Raw genomic sequence first — 9,388 nt, forward strand, 5'->3', positions numbered from 1 at the left:
CATTATTATTTATCATTACTCTATAGCAAGAATAAGAGTCTTGGTAATTTTATAATGCCATTAACATAATAGTAGGATTTACAGAGTTACAGCTTTACTCCTGTATGCTGGATATGATCAGTACCTAAAGCCCTTCTAAATTGTCCTGCAATTTTAGAATAAACAAGGGCTTGTGTTTATAGCAAAAACTGCTAGTGTGGTATTTCCTTTGTTGTTAGATTAGTATATCATTAATTATTTAAAATATTAGCAAAGAAAATAAAAATTGCTACTCAAATCCTTTTTGCTATATCCATTTTACAGAAATGTCATAGTTGATCTCCTTTTCTCTTAGCCACTGGGTGTTAAGAACTGTAGATGGCAATCCAACCACAAAAATGATCATGTTTGCTAAATTTAGTCATGGAGTTTGCTTTTCTAGCAGCACAAAATTATGTTGCTCTAGGAGGGCAGCATATCAAGAAAAAGAATCATAAAAACAAAAGCAAATCTCAAAGAAAGAGACAACAAGATAATATTTTGCAGCCTTTTCTTTATAAGTTTTCCTACATGTAACTTTACAAAATGCAATTTTGGTCTCATGAGTTAATCAAGAAATACTGTGAAGGCATTTCAAACTATGGATAGTAGAAAATCTTGGTTGCCATGGAAACAGGGTATCATACATGAGAACAAGCCACATCATATAGAAGATTTAATTACAATGAAATGATAAATGAATAAAGGCATTTTTAGCCTATTTGTGGCTAACATCCATTAGAAGTCCAGTTTCCAAGGAAACCCATATCTAAAAACAGTACTAAGAAAAATTATAGAATAAGATAAACTGCATTTAAAAAAATTTGCGAAGATTACAGCAGCCCCATCAATTAAGAGGCACATTTCTAATTTTAAAAGAATCACATTAGGGTGAACTTACATTTCTTGTGAGAATCGTGAGCTATCTATAATGACAGTAACACATGCACTTTCTACACAGAATAATAAAATAGTTTGGTTGAAAAGTGTTTATGAATCAAATGTTTAGAATATTATTGGAATGGCATAGTTGGGCTTGTTTTTATTTTGAAGTGAGTTTCACTGTGATTTAAGAGATCAAAGTGTGGCCGGGAAACAGCATGACCATGTCAGCTGATCATTTTTATTCCAAATGTTGAGTCCTATTACCAAATTTGCTGCTGATTTATGCATGTGTGTTTGGGCTGAGCCAACAAGAAATAGACCATATGGAGGGCACTTTTGATGTAAAAATGTGAGCACAAAATATTCACAACCCAATGCAGTCACACTGAGAAGGGATTTAAGTCTAGGTGGCCCAGAAACTCCTTAAAAAGCATAGTGTGTTTCAAATTTTAGGCCACCAGTGGTTAGTGTACTAGCAGGGGGCATCGGAGTAGTAGTGAGCATTCATTATAGGCACTGATATTTTAAAGAAGCACAAAACTACCTCTACGTCTATGCCATTGTGGGATATGAATACACACAAAACTGGAGCAGGAGGAGGCATAAGAGAAACAAGTGGCGGGCTAATCCTCAGGGCTACCATGTTGGAGAGCAGTTATTTCTTGTGCATTCTGTGCTATAACATCTACTTAACACATTTACAATAACAGTCTCTGTTGATTTGGACTCTTGTGAAAAAAAAAATACAATTTGAAGGCCATGAGTTTTAGAGACCAACATGGATTTGAATCCCAGCTCTACTCTTTACTAGATGCATGGCTTGGGTAAGTTACTCAAACTCTTTTATCTCAGTTTCTTTATCAGGAAAAATATCTACTGTTGGATTATAGTAATGTCAGTATATGTAAGGCAGGGTTTCTCGGTCTCAGCACTATTGACATTGTGTGCCAAATACTTCTTCCTTTGGAAGGTTGTGCAGTGCATGGTAGGATGTTTAGTAGCATCCGTGGCTCCTATCCACTGATGCAAGTGGCACCCCCTTCTCTAGGCCACACTCACTCCTGCTTGTGACATTCAAAAAGTGGTCTCCAGACATTGCCAAATGTCTCCTGGGTGTCAAAATTGTCATCAGTTGAGAAGCACTGATGTAAAGTGACCTGCTAATAATAGATGATACTAAATAGTAATTATACATTATAAGTTTTTGTGGGGATGCAATACATAAGATTGTGGTTTTTCTCAGTTCTGAAAAGTTCTCAACCAGCATCTTTTCAAACACTTTCTTAAGTTCTCTCATTTTTTCTCCTTCTGGCATGCCTACTAAATGTATGCCAAAATTTCTTTTTCTAGTTTCCACATTTCTTAACCTTTCATATTTTTCTCTCTGTGCCCCCTCTACTGTGTTCTGGATGGCTATTGCAGAGTTATCTTCCACTTACAGTTTCTCTTCTCAGGGAAGTCTTCTGTTTATCTTAGCTGAGTGTTTTTTTTTCCTTTTAAATTTTACTAACTATACTTTTCACTTAAAAATTTTCTGTTTTACACATCTGCCTTTAATCATACTCTTTCTTTTCTTTATACGTTTGTTTCTTTTTCTCATTGGATATTATAAAGTAACAATTACATTATGTTAATTTCTTTGTTTACTGAGATTCTTCAACCTCTGCTGACTACCCACGACTATGTATTTTCTCATGCACTTTATGATTTTTGTCAGCTCACTTTAGATGCAACTGTATATTGTTGGGGTTTCATCTTTCCTTTGATTTGTGAAAGTGATCCTGTTGATAATTTCATGGTTGCTTGTGATGTAGTCCTATATTTTCATTTATTCTAGGCATGTTTTGGGTGTATTATTTAGCTCAAGGTCTCCATGTAATTAATGAGAAAATTTGGATCATGCATTTGCTAGATGTAGGCTGGGGCACTATATTTCTTGAGGTAGATTTTTTTCCATTCCAACTTCAGGGTAGATGGCTCATATCCATGTTATTTCATTAGTAGGTGGAGCTTTGCCAAAGGGATTTTTCTGACTTTAATCAGAAACTCTAATTTCAGTTTCCTGTTGGAGTATTAATACTGCAGACCCCAACGATTTCATCACAAACATCTGATTTCAATATCCCATTACAACTATGTATTTCCTTTTCATTTCTGGCACTTGAAGAATTACATGTCTTACTTTGAATTTTTATGATTAAATTAAAAGCTGATTTTTCCTAAATCTAGCATTTCTATGTTTTGTATGGCTAGATGGTGTTGGTTTCCTATGTCAGTTCACTTACCATTTTGATTAGAAGGTCCAATTTAACTATTCTAAACCTCAGTTTTCTGATCTGCAACACTAGAATGAAGATAGCATCTGCATTGTAGGGTTGTTGTAAGAATTAAATGAGATAATGAATGTAAAACACTTATTTACTAGACACATTACTTTTTCAGTGTATACCACTACAGTATAAATCAGCTGCTGCTCTTCCTGTCAAATTTAGGATACTTGATAATTACTGCTTTAACCTATAATCACTTGTGATTTGCATGTGTGCTCATCTCAGATCCATTCACCATTGGGAACCTTATCAAGAGTTGAAAAGTCCTAGCAAATAATGCCAGAACTATTTGAATATCTCTGTAATCTTCAAGTCACAGTTGTTTTGAGAGTTACTGACTCACATACCTGTGTCAATACCTGGAGACACTTTTGACTGACACAACACAAAGGGCAAAATGCTACTGGTGTTCAATGGGTAGAAGCCAGAGATGCTGTTAAGTATACCACACAGGAAAACGCCTATGACAATTACCTGGCCCAAAATTTCAGTGGTGCTGAGCTTGAAAAATCCTGAACTTTGTCATTAAACCTCTTATATGTTTCAAATTCAGTTGATTTTGAAACTGTTTCTTTCAAAAAGTTATTGTGAATGGTACTGTTCACTGAGTTAGTAACCCGATGTTGGTTGTAAGTTGGTGACTAAGGTCTGATTCATGGGGAACTTTTCATATACCCCAGGATTTCTTTGACAGTACAGGGTGAAGAGGTGTTACCAAACTCATGAATCTATATATCAAAGAAAAAAAAGGAAAATATTAATAAGAACACAAAATCACCAGTAAGGTAACAAGAAGTTGTAGGCAGACGTTTCTGCATACATACATACACTCACACACAAAAGCCAAAGAGATATGGGTGAGGCTTTTAGGGAGGGTGTGAAATTAACTAAATATGCCCTCAGATCCTGAAGTGGATAGCATCTAACATTTATACTGCTAAAATTTTTGTATTTGTTATGAATGTAAAATTAAGCTCCTCCAGATATGTTCTTGCTACTTACCTCCTCAAAGCCTCTTTGCTTTAAAACCTTTTTCTACTGCATTTTAGTTTCTTGCTTCTGTGACTTTCTTTTTCTAGACATCTCTGAGGGAAAGGAACTTGCCTTATTTATTTTTATACATAAAGCATCAAGCATAGAGCTCCAAAAAAAAGAAGGAAGTGTTTGAATTAAAGAATGTATGGGTGAATGACTAAAACCAATGCCTAGGTTTACCAACACTGCTAGTGATATTTGTGAATACACCCTAACTAAGGGAGACATCGGAGTAAGCTACAAAGTGGAAGAGAAAGTGTGAGGACAAATACAAACCCACTCTCAAGTGACATTATAGAGTTATGCAGGGCCAGAAAACAATGTCAGCAAACCAAAAAACTTGATTTACGTACAGCAATCCAAGCTGAAATTTGAACAAAGACTGAAGTCATTCCTGTTGTCTTGGAATCAGGCAAACATCACTAGTCTCTGCAAATAGCTATGGCAGCTCCAAAGCCAAGAACACACTTTGCTTGTGTGTGTGCCGGTGGCGTCGTGGGTTTATGGCTGAGTTTACCAGCTAGACTTTTCTCAGACAGAGATTAGCACAGCATCTTATACTTTCCATAAATTAGATGTAGTCCAATAACAGCATCAAATCTCTAATGAGCAAATGCTCTACTGCCACTTCTCGTGTACTCAGTTTAGGAAAAGTGCTAATGTCAACCCAGATCTAGAGAAATACATGTCGTACATGAAATTTTTGTGTTTGAATAATATTCCACCTTTTTCAACCAATTATTTCTAAAATCCTGATATTTTGTGCTCTCTTCAATGACAATCATTTAATCTGTTCTCACTTAAGATGCTGTCATATTTTCACCTGGAACTCTTTCCTATACTTTATAGATGAGGAAACAGAGTCTTTGAAAGATGGAGTGACTTGCCCAGCCAATAGGAGCTGGCACGGAATTTCTGGCTCCGTGTCTTGGCCTCATCTCCTCGGCACCAGAGCGGAGCAAATTCCTAATCCTTTGAAAAACTTCTACAATTGGGACTTGGTATTTCCTAATTTTAGTTATTTACCTTAAACATATTTGAATAAAAAGTTTCTGTTTTACACTAAAATTATTTAGAAATTTCTTCTTGCTGTATAACACTGTGCGGGGCACTGCATGATGTGAAAGAACATGATATCTTTCTTAAGAAACACTTTTATTCCTTTCATAAATGTATGTGACTAATATATTATAAATTTACTTCATTTGATAAACTAAAGCTTCCCTGGCTTTTTTTTAAGTTATAAAATTTTAAGTAAGGTACAGGTATATTCCTATAAAATAATCAAATGATAAGAAAGCAAAGCTCTCCCCCATTTTTGGTCGCGTCTCCAGATGTAGGCACCTAAGCTAGTTATTATCTAGATTCTCAGCGACTAATTGCCTTCCTTTACTCTTCAATGCTGCAGCTGGGCCCATGACTCCGCCAGTATCTCCCAGACTGCTTTACCAGATAGTTTCCTAGAAGGTTTTATCCCTAGAGGGTGGGAGGAGGGAGAAGAGCCTTCTCAGTTTTTTCCCATTCCTTTCAGTATTAGTCCCACCAGTGGCAATTTGCCCCGTTCTCCATGTTCTTTTGGCAACTCCGGGACTGACCTCAGGGACTCCTGAGAAGTCCAGCAAGATGCGCAGGGCTCTCCACAATGTCTGCACATATTTCCCCAGGACCCTCCTTCCTGTGCTTGGGTTCTTATAATCCTGTCTCTTTTTTTGTTTTCCCAGACTGAAGATGGTAGTGCTGTCGTGCAGTTATTATTTCTGGTTTCCTTCACTGTTTCCTCTGCATTTTCTTAGACTTCTAAGTCTTGTGTTAAATAACTCCTCTGTTTACAGTGTAATAAATTGTTTTTTTTTTATTTTGCTGACTGGACTCTGAAAGATATACCACTATGATCAGATTGATCTATATCCCTACAGATGCTTTCCTTTTCTCTTTTATTCTCAACTTAATATTTTATTTTTAATTAATGATTATTTTCATATAAGAACATGAAAGGTGGTAATATAAAAAAAGTAACAAGTACAAGCCTCGCTGTGGAGGAAAGGATGATACTGACACTGATAGATGTGGGCTTCTAGAAAAGGAAAAGCTGAACTGAGTTTCCAGCTCAAATTCTGGCTTCTACTTTTCTAAGAATTTGTAGGTATTCCTGGGAAAGGTAAGTGGGCAAACCATGAATTAGTCTTAGGAGATGTAAGGCTCACCACAGTGGGCTATTAGCAGGCTTGTATTGAGCCAAACACTGGTTGTTCAGTAGGAATATGGTTGTGGTGGTAATCTGGTATGTGTTTTCTGACTCATGTTCACCTTGTCTAGCTTTCAGTTTGCAGAACTTCTTAGAAGATGCAGTGAGTATCCTCAGAACATGGTTTACTGAAGTCCTCTTGGTAACGACAGCACAACACTCAGCAAGCTTATATTTGCAGTACACTCCTCAAGCCTTGCTGGGTCGCCTCTATGGAGCTGGTGTGCTGCCATCTTCCTGGGGTCTTTCTTCACCAATGTCCTGAGATTCCCTTTGCCTCTCGTTGGTGTTAACTTTTCTGTTTCCTGTGTTCTGTAACTTCCTTTTTTCTAGGATTACTCCCTCAGTTTTTTGGTGGAGTATTCTCTAGTAGCTCTCTGAGAAGTGGTGTGTGGGAAGTAAATGTTTTTTCAGACCTTGAATATCTAAAAGTAATCTTATTCTATTCTCACATTTGATTGATAGTTTGCCATGGTATAGAATAAAGACTGGAAACAATTTTCTTGCATAATCTTGAAGACATTTCCCCTAGAAATATCTAGTTTCCGCTGTTGTTGTGAGAGGTCTGAGGCATTCTGATTTTTATCCATTTCATGTATGTTGCTTTTTCTCCCAGAAAGCTTATAGACTTGTCTCTTTCTTCATGTTTTGAAATTGCATGATGATATGCCTCAGTATGAGTCTGTGTATGTGGTGAGCCCTTTAAATAAAAAAAACTCATGTCCTTGACTTCTGAGAAATGTTCTTGAATTATTATTTGATGATTTTTTCCTCTCCATTTTTTCCAGCTTCCCTTTTTTTGGAAACTTTTATTACATTGTACTTGTTTTGTAATTTTCTAATATTTTCTCCCTCTTGTTTTTAAATATTTTTGTTATTCCCTTTTTACCTATGTAAGATTTTCTTTGCCTTTGGAGTCATTCTTCCTTTTTCATTTCTATCCTCAGCTATTTCTGAAGAGAGCATTAGAATATGCCATTTTGGTGTCTGTACAGCCTTCTCAGCTTGCCTCCTGCCTCTACAAAGTCGGGACCCCCAAGTTGCTTTTACATCTTGACTAGTCTCTTTCCTTTTTCAGTCTAGGGTGTGGGTATCTTGCCCATTCAGCTTTCACAAACACTCAATTTGACTTTTATGTATTTTATTTTATTTTAGTCCACATGACAAAAACTGCACCCATAATTATTTTTTAGACCTGCATCTCCCTCTAGATTTTATTACAGGTAGTGTCAGGTAAGGCTTGTGTGGGACCACAGCCTTAGGTTCATTGTCTTCAGACTTCCAGTGTTTGTGAGAGATCTAAAGCCATTAAGAGTCCTGATTATTTACATAAGAGCTTTATTCTTATGTAAGAGTTCCACAGGCAGGTTAAACATTATGTGTCAAAGACATGTCTCCTTGCTCCCCATCCTATCTCCTCTTCCTGTATTCATGATACCCTGTATTTTCACAGCCATCTACCCATTGCTTTAGGTGTAGTTCTTAGGTTTCATGCTAGATTCTCCCGGAGCCCCTTCATTGCACAAACAGTAATCACCACAATCTGATCATTTTTTATCTCTTTCTACAAATTTGTTTAATTTTTGTCTCTTCTGGTGTTTACCATTACCAGCTATAAACACCCCTCTCCTTGACTAAGTGCAACAGCTTCCCCTCACGGGTTACTCTGCTGTATGACTTGTGCTCACTCCCAGCAATGTTACCAGAGTTATTATTTAAATATAACTCTGACCTTGGTCTCTGCTTACAACCCTTCAGTGACTTACAAAGTAAAATGGAAGCTCCTCAATAAGGCATTTGGAGCCTTCCATGAACTTATTTCTGCCTCTCTTCTCAGCCAGCTTGGGCTACTATAACAAAATACCATAGTCTGGGTGTCTTAAACAACAGGCATTTATTTCTCACAGTTCTGGAGGTGGGAAGTTCCAAGATCAGGGTGCCACCACATTTGGTTCCCGGTAAGAGCCCCATTCTGGCTTGCAGATGGCCACCTTTTTGCTGTGTTCTCACATGGTGAGAAGAGGAAACTCTGGCATCTCTTCCTTTTCTTGTAGGGGCACTGATCTGATCCAAGGCCTTTTTGCTGATGACCTCAACTAAACTTACCTTTAGAAGTCTCCACATCCTAATACCATCACATTGGGAGTTAGGGCTTCAGTGTATGAATACTGGGGCGACACAACATTCTGTCCTATCTCTTCAGCTTTATCTCCCACAACTTCATACTTTACCATGCCTTGTGATTTACACACAGAAAGTTCAGAACTGTGTGTTTGTCTTAACATACCTCATGCTGTTTCATTTGTTTATGTTTTGCTTTCTGCCTTGGATGTTCATCCTCACTTTCCTTTATATGGATATTTTTACCTCTCTTTCAGAACTCAACTCTGACATTATAATTTCTAGGAAGCCTATGCTTAACCTCCAAACTGGATCAATTTGTTTTTCTCTCTCCCTTAGTACCCCGATTGTCATTTGGTACCCTGAATACTCTAGCTCAGGAAGTACCCTATTATATCGCCACTATGTATGTTGTTCTTCTCCTCTAAATATTAAGTGCCTCAAGTACAGAGATGATATAATTTATATTTTTATGCCTAGGAACAAGTACAGAGCCTGTTTTATAGCAGGCGCTCAAAAATATGTTATTAAACTAATTAAACATGCTATTTTACTCACGATGTTAATCTCTGTTAACCACCCAAAACATCCTGAACACTTTGCTGATCTCTATGCCCATGGTTTATTTTAATTTTCTGTGTTGAGATAGTTCATGAAAACATTATAAATATAAAACAATTTTGATATCACTTTTTAAAAAATAACCTTGACTTTACATTTACAGCACACATGAGTTTATATGCTGAGACTAATG

The sequence above is a fragment of the Phyllostomus hastatus genome, unplaced genomic scaffold, assembly GCF_019186645.2.
Source record: "Phyllostomus hastatus isolate PE091 unplaced genomic scaffold, TTU_PhHast_1.1 phas_contig_196, whole genome shotgun sequence".
Lineage (NCBI taxonomy): Eukaryota > Metazoa > Chordata > Mammalia > Chiroptera > Phyllostomidae > Phyllostomus > Phyllostomus hastatus.